The sequence below is a fragment of the Neolamprologus multifasciatus genome, chromosome 5 (assembly GCF_963576455.1).
Source record: "Neolamprologus multifasciatus chromosome 5, fNeoMul1.2, whole genome shotgun sequence".
In the NCBI taxonomy this organism is placed as follows: Eukaryota; Metazoa; Chordata; class Actinopteri; order Cichliformes; family Cichlidae; genus Neolamprologus; species Neolamprologus multifasciatus.
Window position 1 is genome coordinate 31,176,624 of NC_140443.1, and position 18,738 is coordinate 31,195,361.

At 41.0% G+C, this 18,738-nt stretch overlaps 1 protein-coding gene across 21 annotated transcripts in view; it reads right to left on the reverse strand.

The window, feature by feature from the left end:
• Positions 1-18,738, reverse strand: part of foxp1b (forkhead box P1b) — a 144,587-nt gene that overhangs the window by 101,054 nt on the left and 24,795 nt on the right. For 14 of the 21 annotated variants that reach the window (XM_085160960.1, XM_085160978.1, XM_085160953.1 and 11 more), the window contains one exon: positions 10,602-10,645. The exons of 5 other annotated variants lie outside the window; for them this stretch is intronic. The gene's annotated coding sequence lies outside the window, so the exon portion shown is untranslated. Of the gene's footprint in view, positions 10,646-18,738 lie in introns of all 21 variants that reach the window. 2 more of the 21 variants (XM_085160962.1, XM_085160954.1) reach the window with 1 other exon arrangement.

Consider the following 18,738-nt stretch of genomic DNA (forward strand, 5'->3'; position numbering starts at 1 on the left):
CTTCCAACAGTTAAACAGACATTCATCATGTTTACAAAACTGTATATTCATTCATATTTCCTCCAAGCACTGAGTGTTTGAAATCCACTTCTGAAGAAGAGGAGAAAGCTGGCGGTGAAAGTAGTCTAAGTAGTAATGAGGCAGTCAAGTGAGTTTGCATGTGTGTATAAGAGAGAGTGAAAGAGAGAGAGAGAACTAGCCTGGCCAGACGGGAGAGCTGAGAGGTACTAAAGGTATGTGGTCAAAACACAACAAAAGTCGGTGCTGTGCTCTAAATTAAATATGCAGGAAGAGGCCCGTTTGCATAAACACAAACACTCGGCAAATGAAGAACTGGCATGGAGCAGACGCCTGCTGGGAGCCCTACCTGTCCTAGCCTCTTTTAATTAGACAAGAGCATACAGAACAAATGAACATCAGCGCGGTCAAAAAAAACAGAACAGGAAAAACAAAAAAAGAAAAAAAAACTTCCTCATGCCTCTAATGACACGAACAGAGGATTTCCCAACAGTTACACAGAAGGCACTTGACTTTCTCTACACTTTGTTAAACACCATACACGATCATTTTACTTTTACATACACACAGCTAATTACTTCATCAATAGGCACTCTGCAAGGCTGAGGATAAAATTCTGACTAAATAAAATGTACCAGTCTAAAAATGTCACCAGAGCATGAAGTCTTCAACATGAAACTACTTAATTACAACCTAAAATACTAATTAAATTTTTAAATATCAAATTTAATTAATGTAAGTAGGTCATTTTTTGGTGTGGGCTTTTATTAAATGATGTCCTCGATGAAAATGAAAGTACACCTTGTGATCTTCTTGTTCTTCCTTACATATGCTTCTCTTCTTCCCACCCCCTGGTGGAAAACCTGAATTTTAGCAGGGAGGAAAAAGTGATTTTTACAAACATCCATCGTCCAATGCCTTTCTTCCTAAAGACACTCTGCTGTTCCCACTCTCCTCTCTACACCCCCTGCTCCCTCCCCCACACCTTCTTATTTGCCTCATCTGTTTCTTGGGCCAGGAATGCAGAAGTTTGTGCTGCAAGTGGGAAGCTCCTGAAAAAAGCGAGAGAAAAGAAAATCCTATCTTAGTAAAAACAAAACAAAAAGAATGGAAGCTGAGCCCCTCCAGAAAGTCTAGAGAGAAGCATCAGATGCTGAGTGACACATACTGATGTGGCCAGTCAAAGATGCAATTTTCATGTGAAACCCTCTCAAATGGATCAGGGGAAAAGGAGGGGCTAGGGGTGAGGTGACACAAGTTGACAGGAGAGGAGCGAGAGAGAGATATTGAGGGGTGAGAGAGGGTAGGATAGAGGGAAAAAGAGCAGAAATGAGACCTCGGGAAAATAAACAGGGTGTTGGGTTTCAAAGGCAAGGGGGACACAGGCATTCCATTGTTCAAGCCAATTATCAGTAGAAAATAATAACAACAGATGGATCCAGAGCGGCCAACTTGTGCCGGAGCACCGTAGCGCTGGAGAACAGATGATGAAATGTGAGAGTGCTGTTGGAGGGGCAAGAGGGACAGGAGGGGTGGGGAGGTGTTGCTGCCCTACACACACACACACACACATAAAGTGACACACATAGCTCCTCACACCAGATGTGAACTTCTACAAGGACAGCATAATATGTGCTCTCTGGCCACCATTTGTACCGTACAATAGTTTAGTCAACAGCACCACGTGTTCAAAAGGGGCATCTGAAGTCAGATGACACATATGGCCCCCGTGTTGCCATGTGATAAATTCAAATCTGTGCATTCCTTTGGTGCTCAACAAAGCGGGGTCATTTGTTGGTGAACACATGCTTGTTGCTGTAACAACACTAAAACATGTAATACACAGAATGAACATGCATTTTATTTATTTATTTTTTCTTTCACTCTGATGACCTCCTGTGACGTTGTCATTTGATGTTTTACAGCATATTTTATGTTCACAGGAAGAACAGAAAGCTTCACTAGTGCAGCGGAGGCAGACCTCATTGACTCTGGCTTCATTCACAGATCCCTCATATCATCCATGGACTGACAGGCAGCAGAGGGGGCTTGCAACCTTAAAACAAAACCAATTCTCTGTGTGCCCTGTCAAGGGTGGGAGATGTCTGCAGATAGCAGTACAAAAGATCTGCCCTTCCTTTCCACAAGAAAAGAGAAGTTTTCGTTTCATTAACTCCAGACTAAAGCGTAATTATCTCCCCACAGACCTTAATCACCAACAGAAGGATAATAGAACAAAAAGCAGTTTCTTCTTCAGTCATTAAAGTTTTTTTTTAATGTTGTTGTTCTTTTTTCTTTCCTCTGCACTTTAGACGAGTCCATCAAACAATGCAAAAGATTAATGGGGGCTGGATTAAAGTCTCATTTTCAAAAACTGTTAGTTAAGGAGGTTAAAAGATTTTGGCCGATTTGCTTGAATGCGTCATCTTTGGCTCCTTTTTATCAGGCGCTTTGACCTGTTGACCAGCAGGGGCTTTGGGTTGGCTCTGAAAGGATCATGATGTTGGATCAATAAACGATTCGATTAAAAGTGGTAGAAAAAAAAGCAAATATAATCAGTCTGAACACCAAAACACCTCTTTACAATTGTATATAATCTAAATGACTAGCATTGCTTGAAGCTGCTTGTGATATTATACCGTGAATGAAAAATCCCAGGAGGATTGTACAGACGGATTTCTGCAGCAGGAAAAAAAAAGAATGGAAAACTTTGCCTAGATTTAATTAGCTCATGAGAAATAATTGCCATTAGCAAATCCCGTCAAATGGGGTTGAGGCATTTTGCTGTAAAAAAAAAAAAAAGAAAAAAAAAAAAGAAAGTCATATTTTTGGATGATGAGGAGACAAAGGGTTTTCAAACAGGAACTGGCGGGCCATCAGCCGTTTAGTGCACTGACACTGGGGTCGAGTTAATTAGACTATTGTCATTTTAATCAGGACAGCACGGCGGCCATCACTTCCTGAAAGAGCCAGTGGACTTTAAACAGCTGAGGGATTTTTGTGTACGTGTGTGCATGTGTGTGCATGTATGCGCATGCACTGCATGTGTGTTGGGCCTGAGGTGTCATCCGGCTATGGGTTATGGGGTATGGTCTGGTTCCCTCACATGCTTAGAACATTAATGAGCTGGAGACACACCACGGAAACAAAGGACCCTGAAGGATCACCAGGGGAAACTACTCGCCTCTACTCTACTCATGTCTCAGTTCATTTGAAAATAATTTAAATATCAAATATTTGAAATAATTTGCTTCTCCCTGGCTATCAGATTTTGAATAGGGAGTCTTTCATGTCTTCGTTATTATGTTCTTCACTGGCATTAGCATTTAAAACATAATTAATGTAACCATATTTTCGAGGTGCTTACCATTATGTTAGAATAATGGTTTATTTTTGTCTGATTTCCATATTTTATAAATACAATGGGACGATCGTAATAACAAACCCAAAGAATGGCAAATGATAGATCAAATCTTTGCTGAATATCATTAATCTAAAGAGAGTTTTAATCAAAACTGACAAAAGACTAGATTTAACCTGCTCAAGGCTTGCATGATGAAACTCACTTTGTGTCACTCCTTGTGAAAAACAGATAAAGAATGGTCGGTCGTATTTAGCCACCAGGCTTCGGAGCAAAAGTTGGGGGTGGAGCAGAATAACTCGAGCTGTCAGTGGAGCGCTGCCAATCAGTGCAGGTGATAAGGGGACCAGTTTAATGTTAACAAAAAACATCTTTGTGACTTTTCCCCTGGCCATAGTTCAGGTCATCTGTGGACAAGGTCACAAAGGTAACCTGGAGACAAATGCTGGTGAACTTCCCCCCGTGACACCGCCGCCAGCCCCGGGGGCAGGGCTGGCCAATGACATTAGCCAAGCTTCTGAGTACAAAGTAGACTCCTGCAATATTTCACATTCACCAACCTCAAGGGAAGCTGCATTAAAAGAGGCTGGAGCGGCCCTGGCACATTTGACTCTGTGTCACCACTACTATGTCTGTTTATGATTATATTAATGGTTCTGTAAGTTCATCGTTTTTAACATTAGTCATTAATATTTCACAGGGAGTTAATATTAATCTGATCAGAAATTATCTTCCTTCAATAATTCAAAATTCATATTAATAATTCAATAAAAAGAATGTTCTGCATAGTTGAGAGGGGAAAAATGAAGATATTCAATAACTAGAAAAGTCGCAACACAGCCCCAACTTGGCTACAGCGTAGCAGCAGAATGTAAAATGCCACGAGCAGCTTCAATGCAACGCAGCTTGTTAGTAGGAACTAAGGTAACCTTGGTCAACTTAATATGAGTTGTAATCCAGATTAAATAGACTGACTAACCCGGGACCAGAGGTTGCTGTATCCACTTGTGTACATTCAGAGATAAAGAAGAAACGCAGACAGTGAAGTCTCCGTGCCATTAGAAGCGCTGCACCATCCAAGTTCTTCAATAAGAGATTTGCAGGGATTAGACTGTGAAATAAAGACCTAATCTTTATTTGACAGGGAAGCCAATCTCTGGCTCACTGGTCAACCCCCTTGTGGCAGGCGCCTCTTTCATAACTCACTTTCACTGTTACGCACCTCAGGCTTATTTAAAACCACATTTAGGCTGCACACTCTAGCCTGTATGAGGTCTCAATGTAATTATCATACGAAAAAAACAAAAAAAAAAGAGATGAACGGTGAGCAGAGCCACAGAGGCAGAAAGACTTATTCCACAAACGACATCCAGTGTCTTACCTGCATGTGAGTGCATTGTGAGAGCAGGTTCCTTTTGCAACTGGCCTAAGCCATGCCTGATTAAAAATCTAACCAATTTCCATGTGCAGTTCAATGACAGATGGAAAGAGATATTTCATGGAGATGTATAGTCGAGACTGATAAACTATTAATCACACTGCCGGACAATGACACCAGCTAAATTTAAACGCAAAGTGAAAAGGCGTCAAGTAACAGCCTCCCTTATTCCTTAAATTATTCATTACAGGGAGCTGTTATTGGACAGCAAATAGAATTAAAGCTCACAGATTCCACTTAATTACAGTACGTGTTGATGGTGGCTACAGATGTCACAGTTTGGACTGGCAATCCTTCACTAAGTTTAACCCTGTCAGACAGTGACCACGGTCGACTCCTGTCCTGCTGTCTTCTTTTCACCATCCCTCTGTATCTGTGTCTGTGTGCTGTATATTTCTAATATAAGAAAAATATGTTAATAACACATCTAAAATTATCTCAAGTGAAATCTATTCCTCACAGCCCTTTTCTTCCAAACCAGTGTGCTGCATATTTGCAAATCTGTTGTTTGATATGCACAGATTTGAAACTTAATAACAAAATTTTATTACAAGAACAAAAAGCAGATATAGTCTGTCCTGCAGGGCAGCAATGACTCTGACGGCAGCAGAGGCGCATCACACCTGAGCAGACAGTCGTGCAGAGTGAAGAAGTGTCCTCATGGTAAAGCATCAGTTAACAGTAACAACCTCATTATCAGGGTATCTACAGCTGTAAGCAAGTTAAATTTCAGACTTCGTACGACCTTCTTATCAACACTGTACACTGACCTTGTTTTTTATCTGTGGGTGATGTTTTTTATATTTGAAATGTATTTTTCTGAAACTCAGCCACTGTTCCTGTGGTCAAACGACTGCTTCATTTGTCTGCAGCTATGTGATATCTGATCCTGCCACCTAGCAAGTCACAGGTGCTACAATAAATAAATACATTCACTTCCTTAAACAAGCATTTTCTTCAGTAACAGATACAGCAGTTTATTTGTAACTGTAAATGAATGATTACGAACAAGGAAATATATAAATCTGACACAGCTCTCAAGAGCTAAAGGTTTCTACTTTTACGGAAGCACTTCTCCTGTGTTTGGCGACTGGACAAATATATTGGCTGTCGGTGAGTGGTTGACCTCGCTTACTGGCCTGCCCCTATGTGAATTCAATTTGGGAAATGATTAACTTGCAAACCAAGACAGTACAGATAATTTTAACATTTTCCCCGACCTTACCAGGTGCAAGAGCTTTTGAACTTCACTTGAAAATGAGACGCTGCAACTGGGAATACATTTTACAAAAATGGAAAGTATAGAAAAAACATGTATCAACATGACCTCCATCAAACAAAAATAAATGGTAGTTTCAGCTAATGTCTGATTTACATTGTTTTAAAATTATCCGTCTACATCCCAAAAGGTTGATTCTGTTCATCTGGACGTAACGTTTTCGGTGGGAGAAACGTTTCGTCACTCGTCCAAGTGACTTCTTCAGTCTCAGCTGACTGCAGGTTTCCCCAACCTTACAAACAGTACCTGAAACTAGCACCACAGAACGAACAATGGGGAACTGTGAGCCCATTGTTGTGAGTGACTAAACGTTTCTCCCACTGAAAACGCTACGTCCAGATGAACAGAATCAACCTTTTGGGGTTTACTTACCTGGATGACTGTCTACAAATTAGCAAAGGTTCAGTGTGTGATAGAAGTTGTAATTTCCCTAAAACATTAAAGACTTAAAGATATACAAAATAACCATTAACTGTTAAATTAAGCTACCATAAAAATTCACACAGTAATCAAATGTCATTTTCCTATTACTGGCACACAAAGGCTTTGTTTGTGTGCTCCATATCCGCTCAGTGTTTCTCCCTCACTATCTTTCTCCCTCTCTCTTCCTTGTATTACCCCCAGCTTACAGCAGCAAACAGAGTTGTATGCAAATACTAAAAGCCATAATGCATTATATTGTTTGGTGTTAACATTTGAATATTTAAATGGCACGTTTTAGATCTAGATATTCCCATTTCAATTTCCATATACTGTACATGCTGCATGCAGACAGTTAAGTTTGACTACATGGCAGCCTGAATATTTTTTCAGTTTATTTGCATCTTTTCCGCACAATATTGGTTTGACATGCCATCATTTTCATTATTATGTTCTTGCTGCATATATACTTGTTAATGATGCAAGTTACCAATGTTTATTAAATGTCTACAGTATGTGGCCAGTGTCACAGCCACAGAGCTAGATGTATGAATCACCCACGTACATGCCACTTAACCAAATTGGCAAAGCTGATAAGCCGTATTTACATAGCAGTGTTGCTGAGCGTGATTGCTATCAGTAAAACTTCCCCCCACGCTTTAATGGAAAGTTGGGCTATAACTTAGTGTGGGTTACAGCTGCCCTCGGGAAAATAGCTCAATTACACTCATGGATATAAACACTCATGTGGCTGTCGAAGTGGTAAACAGATGTGGGGTGACAGTCTGTTGTATGTGCTCAGTCAAGCAGCTGTTGCCGCACCTTCATTCGTGCACTTGTTCTGATGGCGGATTCCTGTTTCTCTTCCCATGGCTCAAAGTGAAGCCGCGTTGTTTGCTTATGGGGCAGTGGCAAAAGGCAGATTAAGCTCCTGAGAACATCATTAGTGTGCTGCCTGTGTGAAGCTGCACTCTTACTGCTGCTGTCAAACTGTCGGTTTGCACGGAGTGGACATGGATCTCCATAAAGGCCTTTCTGTTATCAGGCAGGGCAGAACCAAACCCGCACCATCTTTCCAAACAGAGAAGACGGCATAAGAGCATTCCGAATGATGTCATATGATGTTATTTTGCCTTGGCGCACTGTGCGTTTGTGCTCACACAGTGTATTGAAAAGGACATCCCCTTTGGCTGTTGTCTCATTGGGAGCCTACCTGTCACACGGCTGATATGACGCTCTTTGAATGCAATGTGTACATGTGATCAGAGCTGCAGTGAGCACCCCAGATGACAAAGTGACTAGGAGTGTCAAAGCAGCCTACAAACAGGCCTGTCCTCTTCTAGACAGGAAGCTGGGAGCAGCAGAGGCGCTGCCTTGTCTCATCTGCCAGCAGTGCTCGCTGCCTCCCCGCCTCATCACAGCATCCATGTCTGATGGTGTGCACAACTCCATGCTGGACGGCTGTTTTGATTTCAGCCTGTGTGACACATCTGTTGCTTGTCACGTTGTGTTGTGCCTGTCTTGTGAGCCGAGCGCGACCGGGGCAAATCTGCTTCTCATCTCTCTGTTCGTGTTTACAAACAGGGCTGGCGTTTACAAACAGGCCAGCATGGTATGTGCTGCGCAGAAGGTCAGAATGCCTTATGAGACACTAGGTGCACCTGTGCAGCTGCTACTACAAGCCATCAATCCTCATAACCTGCTGTAAATGTGTAGGTTGTAGAATGTGAGTGCTCTGTATAAAAAGATGCATTACCTACTAATAAAACCTGTATGAAATGTTAAGTAAAAGCCCCAAGTAATTGCAGCGTTGATTGTATATAATACACAGTGAAAGGAAAAAAGTTATGGATCTTGGTCACTTTCTCATCCTTTAAGAATTTCCAATCATTGTACACTACCTACTGAAAATCAATTACTTCCCTCCCACGTCTAATTGAAAAAATTTGCTGTAAATCAAAGCTGCATCAAGGGAGCATTCTTCACAGTCCGCTCTTTATGGGCTTTCAAAGTACTCTGCATGAGCGCCTCACAAAACTACCAAAATCAAGGATATTCTACGCAAGACTTCCACTGTCAGCTTAAATACATGAGCGATGACTATGGCTAATTGGATCCATCCAATCCATCCATCTATGAAGCACAGATGCTTTATCAGCGAAAATCAAATGACATTGTTTCAATCAGCAAGGCGGGCACAGCACTAAAGAACCAGAAAGGTATTTATTAATGAGATGCTACAGCAGCTTAGAAGGGGTGCATTCACAATTGTTTCATTTCTATGTCCTTGTCTTTCCAATTAATAATCCAAAGTGCTTTATAATTACTAGCTTAGGATTCATTTCCATGTGAAGTGCTGCTGTGACCATAAATTGCAGTGGAAACAGTTCTGATAGCAATGTTTGTTCACTGAATTTAAAACTGTGTTTTTTTTCCGATTATTGTCGAATAAATTAATCGAAAAAGACAAAAATGAATAGAAATGACTAAATTCAAAACTACACTAAAAATAACAGTAAATTCAGCTTTTGTCTACACGAACCATCTGCTTGAGTGTCAAACCCTTGCCTGCTATGTAAATGCAATCCCTCTTAAGAGGGTGGGGAAAAATTTGAGATGGCTCATTTACATTGCCAAATGACACAACACTCATACTTTCCATTTACTATCAAACTGTTTTGCAGACACACTAACCTGGAAATGATCAGCCAGAGTACTTCCTCACCACCAAGTCAATGTAACATCACTGCTGTAAAACAAACTGAAATCACGCTCAACGGTACACGGCGTGATCGAACACCGTGACTGCCATTTTGACTGGCCTCGTCAGACCACGAGACAACACGTAGCAGCGCTGGCACGGTGGGGAGGCACAACGCTGCTACGGAGCGCTAATATATTCAAAGAGGGATCATTTACTTAAGGCTTGCATCCAAGGATCACCCTGGCCTTCATTAGCCTCAATCTGACACGGATGTGAACAACATGTTGCCTTGCCACACGAACACTGCCCCTCCTCCCTCTGAACCCCAAACACTTGAATCCCTTTCCTTCTCTGAGACCTTCACAGCAAATTCCTCTGGAAATATCACAGGTTGTTAGCATTCCAGAGAGAATTTTACATGGGTGTACACTCAGGCCTTAATTAGAGACTCTATTTGATCATTCAGCAGCTGGGCTTTATTAAAAATATGGGTTCACCTCGCCTTACAGTCACCCCCGGCACAGTGTGAAAGAGCTCACAGAGGCAGAAGAGTCTACGAGAGGAGAAAATGAATATTCATTGCTCGATACATAGCGTGTCTGTATGGGAAAGCTACACTCCGCGAGGCAGTGTTTACACTTGGTTTACAACAACACTGAATATCAGTCATGTCACAATCACCACTGTGAGCAAAGTTCATCTCTATCTTTTTTTAATGTGAACACCTGACTAATAAGATCTCCATTAATAGTCTGTTTCCGAGCCACATGTTGTTTACTGAAAAGCTTCAACCGTAAATGTCAGCACAGAACCCGAGCTACATCGACCTGAAAGAACCAAAGAGATGTAAACTATATCTGACCAAGGTCGACAGGGACTATAAAACAAACACCGGGTTTAAGGTGAAGTCTTCCCTGCGTGAAGGTTAGCCATGTTTTGTGTTTACACTACACTGCAGGCTTTGAAATTGTTTTGCAGTGTGGAGTCTGCCCAGGGTCATTGTTTGTTTTTGACGTGTTTATACACCACACAAGGAGTAATGACTTCTAGGATAGTCTGGGGATGCAGACATGAGCCAGCACACTATCTTTACTTTTCAGGTTCACAGTTAACTCTGAACACCAGCACAACTCACTGACCTGGCCCCTTGCACGCATTTAAGCATTCAAACTCATGTCAACATGCAACTGCATCAGGAAAAGAGGAAATCGGTTACTATGCAAAACCTTTCTTATCATCCTGTGGCATTCAAACTCACAACTATTACCATATAATGCCCTTCTTTGAGAAGACATTAGGAAGAATGCACCAAAAGCTGGTGCACGAGTCGTGTTTCTTAACCAAATGCTGGTGTCTACTGATGTTTCTGTGAGGTACTTACTTTAATCTATGGCTCCACAGGATGTCACCACTGGAGTGTCCTGGCTGGATCGGCAAGCAGTCAGCAGAAGGGGAGGAGAGAAGAAGAGAGGAGGTAGTAAAGGAAAGTTAAGGGGTGGGGGTGGCAGAATGGAAAAAAGAAGAGAAACAGTGGAAATTATTTCAAACGTGAAGGTGACAAAAGCAAGAACATACTTATTTTTCCACAATCAGCTTTTTCAATAATAACCATGCTGTCACAACACGCAACCACATGCACCTCTCAGTTAAGTGTGAGTTCAAAACTGAAAGGTCACCAAAAAGGTCACTTTCAAATTAATATTCATGTCAGGCAGGTTTGAACAGGCTTCTCAGTGGCCCGTTTACATATCTGTGGATCCAGATTTAGTCTCTCAAACAAGAACTCCCTTGATTAAACAAATAATGACAAATTCCAACAACTGTAACTGAGTCCAAATTAATTTGAACATTGCTCTAATTGCATTTAAGCACTCCTCCTCCCTAACCTAAGATCAACCGCGTTTTAATTACTGCCTTCTGAAGAATGAATCCCCGCAGTGGCGGTGGAAAAATAAAAATAGAGCATGTTTTACAGAACACTAAAATGTAAATGTTTTTGTTCAGTATAAATAAAGCTCCACTGCACTGACTTCTCACAACACTCGTGCTTTCTGAAATAGCTTGTTCGCCCTTTTCAAATTGCCACACATTAGCGCTCAGCCTCTTACAGCCGTGCTCTGTCATTCAGCTCTACTGCCCCATGCCCCTTCGCCTTAACTCTTTCCCTCCGTTTGCAAACATGCAGGGAAGAGACGGCGAAATGTGTTTCCTGAATGGGAGGAGAGGTGGAAAAAGCCCATCCTGCCCCAAGAATCACCGCCGCCCCGCCAGAGCTGCCGCCACTGGCCTTTCTGCAAAGGCAGCAAAAGTTCCCCAAGAGGGGAGCGTCTGCCAACTCAAACAGGGCTTATTCTCCTCTCTCTGGGCCGTCAGCCGCCCATGTGGGCCTGCGCTGGGCTTCCTGAGGGCTCAATGCAGCTGGAGGACTTTGAATAAAGGTAACGGCAATGTCACAGCTACTGTAAACTTGCGAGGCTGCTCCTGTCAGCAGGACATTCCCAATCAAAGCAGAAACAACCCCACCTAAAACACAACACATTGTTTTTTTCCACTGGCCCCAAGTCCAAACTTCCCACGAATCACAAAGACAGCACACAGGCGAGAGGGCAACCACGGTTCCCTGATCTTGCCAAACAAAATGCCAAGAGACCAGGAATGACATTCAGCTCTGGGGTTTAAAAATACGAGCAATTTGAAAATGATTAGTCTTATTTTCTTGTTGAGCGCCTGACACAGGAGAGGAAACCAGAACAATCAACCCAACTGCCTTTTTTTCTGCTGAATTTAGAAACACTAATTAGTTTTGCTCTCGTAAAGCCAACCTGAAAACGACCAATTAGAAAGTGAAAATGAGACGTGCAGAGAAACAAGAGCTTGTCATTTGCACTGTTTAAGTCCCATATGCGCAACTTTACTGTGATGACTTTCACACAAGCTCGAGATGATTGGCATGCCACCTACTAAATTTGATGTCGCATACACACACACACCAGTCAGCCTTTTGCCTAGTTGGATGAAACTATAACAGATCTGTACGACCACATCAAATTCAAGCTAGGCAGCCTGGGCATGCAGATGTCTGAAGCACCAGGCTGGGAGAGGATACAGCCCACCAGGCTGACCACAGCACCAGCTGGTTACAGCTACAGACGTACCAGAGCCAAACTGTTCCCCCTTACAGGTGCCTCTTCTCTGAGTTTCCTCTTTCAGGGGTACTGGAATAATACATCTGTATGTACTCTTTCACTGTAACAACTGAGGCAGGTATCTTTAAGTACTTCTTTTTCAGACACACCTGAAATATATTTCACCTGCTGAGTGGCGTTGGTTCACATCTATCCAGTCATTAGAAGTGAACGTAAAATGTGAAAATTATCTGCAGGAATTTCAGTGCTATTCCCCCGGCAAACAGTGGCGAGTGTTTCATCACTGTCGGACTGAAGACGGATGAGCTGTCAGTGCCTTCCCCTGTCCACAATCCAGCTCCTGGGCTGGGAAGTGGCTAAAAAAGGCCGGGGTAACGCTTTCCAGGATTGTGCCTTTTACTGGGAGTAATTCTCAGATGCCAGATTGCTGCCAACGTCCTTGCAGCCAATGGCAGAGAGGCCAGTAAGTTCACATTAACTGCAGAGTGTAACTGCACTGAACATCTGCTCATGAATGAGAGCGCTGCCCACTAACTCAGCTAGTTGAAGCCCGCTGATGAAAAATTCAACGTTCTCCTCGTTGGCACGCTTGTTTTGCACTATTCTCCTGAGCCCCTAGAATTATATTAAGAGAATTTCAGCACGGCCTGGTGTATCTGAGAGAACAGCTGGCGCTGAAAAGAGATCTGCCGCTCGGCGAGGGCTCAGGGACTTCACACGGGATCTGCCTTCTCCTACACCATTTGTCCTTGAAGAGAAAAAAACCCCACCAGTGTTAAGCACCCAGGTAATAATAAGAAAGCAGAGGCTACATTTAGCTGATTACACCACCCGTGTACAGCGGACAGCGCATAACCACTGAAGACATGAATCGATATTGAGTGGAAAAGTAACACAGAAGAGCATTTGTGACATGAGGCAGCTCCCCCGACCTCAGGAGACCTATTCGGTGCACCTCTCTTTTGTTTGTCTTGTTTAGCTCATTAGATTGTTAACTAGGAAGAATCTGCCCCCAACCCCACAATATGGAACAAGCTTAATCAGAAACAAAGGCAGTGTGTTAAGGGAACAACTACTTCAAAGACCTTCAAGTGCTGCAATCATGTGCCCCATAAGTTTCTAATGTTACAGGAGATGTGAAACGGACAAATATACAATGTTCAGGCAAACAATGAAAGTTGTCATGTTCATTAGAGGTGGGGATCACCATACATCCCACGATACGATATTATCCCAATACTTAACGCACAATACGATATTATTGCAATTTTTTTAAAAATATTTTGCAATATTCAGATTCTGTACATAAAGGTAAACTTTATCAATATTCATTTTATCTAATATCAAAGTCTCGCACTCAGTCTTTCTCTCATTTCAGTCAGTTTTATTGTTGACAAACTGAACGGTTTGTATTACAGTCTAGTCCAACTTAACTGAATGCAAATTAAAATTAGTAAACTGTCATGTTTATTGCTGCCAAAAAAAAGTTAAACACATTTGGACAGTGAAGGAATGTCAGGATTCTTGCTCAGAAAAAGGATCAACATGCTCTGAAGTCAGAGCACAAAAACCTTTTTTGTAACAAAATATCGATTTCTGCTGTCCCTGTATCGATACATTATTAGCAAACAAAATATCACGATACTACACAGTATCGATTTTTTTCCCCACCCCTAATGTTCATGTTCTACGACAACTACTGACCCCAGCTTTTTCTGGCATGCCCCATTTCACCACCCAAACCCAGTTCATGCATCACTCGCAGCTATTTTTAATCAATTGGCAACTATAAGAAATGATCCAAATTTCGGTAAAAATAATGTTCAGCATGGCAGCAACAGCAAACTCCCAACTTTCATTTTCCCAAATCAAAAATCATATTTATTCAACTTAACTTGACTCTATATTTTGCCCCTGAAAAAAGCTACACAGTGACATGAACTGACAAAGTCTTTCCTGTGAAGATGATGAAACCGTTTCTCCATTTAAAAATGTTAAATTTAAGGAAGTGATGACTGCTAGCAAACACTAAGAATAAAAGATTACCAAACTCGGTAATTTCACTTCTGTCTTTCTGGAAATACAGTTAACATATTTCTATATGTCAGCAAAGAGCACAAACTAAGAGAGCGAAACCATGTTTCTCATCGTTGATTTAGTTCAAATCTCAGTTTTACAATGTCTGACCTTTGCATCAAAATCAGGTGATTTTAATACATCTCTGCCTTCATCTGGAGTTCTGTGCTTCACGTGTAGAAGGAAGCCACAACGAGCTTAATTCATTTCTTTAATACCATGCACTGGATAATGTGGAAATCATGGCAATGGCCCAAAAGGGGATCCGTGAATATGATATTGCCGTTGAAAACTGAGAGGATGTCTGGTGAGAAGCTCATTTAGCTGGTGACAAATGACAGCACTTTGTCTTCCTGACAAGATCCCTCCTTCATCAAATGTCCAACTTCACATGGAAATAGGAAATCACACATTATCACACTGACAAACAATTACAACCATGTCATTAGCAGCAACCCTGGGCCTGGAACCATTAACAAAATACAATGTTGCACACCACGCTAACCATCAGAAGGAACACAGGATGTAGATGAAAATCACTGATAAATCAATCATGACACAAACAACCTGATGCTTATAGTTTGGGAGCTATAAATGGAGGGAATGAGGGGTGATTACAGTCGTGTGTGCCAGCTAAATAAATCACAAAAAAAATTAATAAATAAAAAAGCTCAAGCAATCAAAAGTTCTGAATAAAGATTTATGTCTTTGCTGATGACAGAACAGTGCTTGCTTTATATTAAAAGTCAACACTTTAAAGGAGTTTCACTGTACGTGACTTAATCAGATATGGAGCATTAGTATCTTTTTTAATACATCTCCCAGTGTCAGGCAGCAAATGAAAAAAGCTAGCCTCTGTAAATATGACTGCTTACTTCTAACACAAACATTGTTGACACCTAATGTAATTTCAGCGGGACATCCAACTGAAAGCACACCGGGGTAATATAATGCTCTTAATGAGAATTCCTTCCAGCTTGAGACCTTGGCGAGATAGCCATAATGCATGGCTTCTCTTTTTAATAAAATAATTGTTACAGTTATTAAAGATGAATCTCATCACAGCCGAGATGACAAAATAATTCATTACCAAAACCAAGGCTTTAAATAGCTGCAAATTATGAAGCCCTACCCCCAACCCCTGGAAAATACACTTCTAGATAAATGGCTTCGTTATTTCATATAAATATTAGATATACAGCATGCTGCCCTTGAAAGGAAAAAATTATTGCAAATGTCCATTAAATAAGTTTGCATACACACAATGCACCATGGGCAACGCGTCAATAACTATTCAAAAATACATAAAGAAATAAACAGTTTTCCAAACCTGTAGCAGCCACAAAAAAACCCTACTCTGTTTGTTTTAATCAAACCGTGCATTTGTTTTATAAATTAATTGCATCTAAATCAATTCTGTTAAGCAGAATGACTGAGTTAGACTGTATTTTTTTACTGTTACTACAATAATGACCACAATTGTAATGTTATGTATATATTTTCTCTCAAAATTTCAAATGAAAACACAAATGCAGATAAATCTAAATTACACTTGTCCTCAAAAATTACATAGAAGCATTCTTTAAAAAAAAAAAACAGACACATGCACACAACACTGATCGGCTACTGCCTACATGACGTTGCACGTATTCCAGTTTGGCTTCTTTTGGAACATCCTATGTTTTTCCTTATAGCACCTCCATGTGTGAAACAGAGAGTGTTGAAAGATATTTGTATTAACTTTCACCAATCCGTCCCACCTCCACCCCTTCCTGTTCACAGCTCGCTTCTAGTTTTATTTATGTATTCAAAAGAGATAATTTACAGTGATGGCATGGAAACTTCCCAGCATGCCTTTTAACCTGTCGTTTTTCACTCTCTCTCTGCAGCAGGATGTCCAGAGGAAATGCTTTATTAAGATCCTGCCGACATGAAGAGCTGCTGTGACTTACTGGTGCATTACTGTCTAAAAGGCAAAGTTATTTAGACCAATAAAAGGCTAATATATTGTTGGAGTGGAATTACACAGAAGTTATCTCTGCCTTAATAACATCACCGCAACCCCTGATGTTGTTTAGATCAATAAACCCCATTAAAGTACAGACCTCAAGCGCAGATAAGGCTGCACTGCCACAGCAAAATACAGCTTGCTAGCATCTGAGAGATCAGAGGTCTTTCTCTGGCACACAAAAAAGTGGTCAAAATGAGAAAAAGACACTTCAACTTAATACCATAAAAACCTTAAATTCAATGAAGTTCACCGTCTGCCTCCTGGAGCCTCCTGGCCTACACATAAACAAGTAGGAAGATGCTAATGGATTTCAGATATTGGTCAGACAAAGTAAAGAAAAGCCAGAAGATGTCAAAGCAAAGGTGAAACTGCGCTACACCCCTCGGCTTCATCTCTGCACTGGGTTTCCTGTTAGGAAGAGGTGGGCTTTTAAGCAGCTCTCTTATTTCAACACTTCCAAAAAAAAAGTCCTACTATAAACTCCCTCTTGACCTTCAACTTTGCCTTCGAACACAATTTCATAAAGGGGTGAATTTTCCTTCTTTTTCCGTCAGTGCAGCTGCTTATTCTCTGCACCGATGATGTCACTGTAAACTCTGATTCAAAGATTAAATGAATTTCACCCACGTAAAGCAAGGGGGGGGGGGGGGGGAGTGCATAAAAGTAGACAACAGCTGAAAAAACATGTCTAACTATGCCATCTAAGGGGCTCATTTTTAACAGTGTCCACCAGGTGATGCACTAAATCATGCTGCTGTCCATCAGCCCTAAAGACAGATGACCACAGCCTGACCACTTCCTTGAGGCTCCGCCCCAAGCAAAGATGACAACACAGAAAGAAGAAAAGAACATCAGAGTGTATGTATTGCTGCGTATATGTGTGTGTATGTATGTGCACTTTCTCACTTTTGGGAGTGCAGACGGCATTCACGTGCACTTGTAAATTGCAGCACACAGAGATACCACAGGAAACCACAGGAAACGCTATCTCTATAAGCACGCGAAAAACAAACAAGACTTTTTTTTCTTTCTTTTAAATACAAAATGTCCCCTATGGCTTATACAATGTCAATAGGAAGTTTACAGACACCGTGTGCTCAGATGTGGGGGGAACTACGCTGAAGACACAAACAATGTTTTAAAAAAAAAGAAAAGAAAAGAAAAGAAAGAACAAAAAGACAATAGCAACAGTATTTTTGCAAATAAGTTTCTGTTGCTTCTCACAGACTCATCTCAATGTACACCTGCGCTGGACAGATGCTGTAATTCCAGTGCTGGATAAAAGTACTAAAACTCACCCAAAAATGTTTCCATCATCATTCTTTTACTCGTCTGTCATTCTCCAACACTTTGGCTCATACTTTAAAAGCTGTAGCCACTGCAGCCCAAGCATATATATATATGGTTCATGTGTATTTTTACACAGCATTATCATAGTACAGTAAATCACAGCTAATTTTAAACAGGACTTGTAATGTCTTTAATTATTTTCTAACAAATGTACACTGATGGAGTGGTGAATGTTTCTAGTAACCATGACCACGTTTTCACAAAATCAGGTCAAAGAATTGAGCAATAACTGCAAACCACTAGTTTAAACTCACTTTCAGCTATTTTCTGCTCACTGACCTGTACGAAGCCAATGAGACAATTAATATGGTTATCTCAGGGTAACCGATCAGATGACAGTTTGCTTAAAAGAAAACTGGTTGGCTCCAACATGATGAATAAGAAAATATTCTGAACTGTGAATCATGCAAAGCTACTTTCCATGAATCACAATCCAGGACTAAACAGCTAGAACTGGCAATGACGTTTAAGACATTTAATAAGGTTTAAGAAGTTGCAGCTTCCCTCAGTTTGATGGCCTGTAAGAGGTTGTACTCCACTTTACTGATTTGAGAAACAGATTGCAATTATCAATGTGTCCACAGGCTTAAGTGACACGTAAAAAATTAGGGGAAAAAAATGCAGCACAGAGATCTTCAGGAGGTCCAAAAAAACTATTTATCTAACATCTAAATACAAGAACCTTTAAAGGTCTTGAATTCAGGTAATTTCATTTAAATCATTTTAGGATTTTTACAGCCCCTGCAGACAGCTGTGACATAGAGACAGGACAGAACATTTGTCACAGTGAGGACTGTGAATAATAACTCCAAAAATGTATCAGCTATATGACAATGTGATATTACCGAAGAATAAATACACTGCAGACAAAAAAGGGAGAGAAGAAAGATGAGGCGGGAAGAGGACATACAAGAGAGAGCAAATCCTCTACCAGC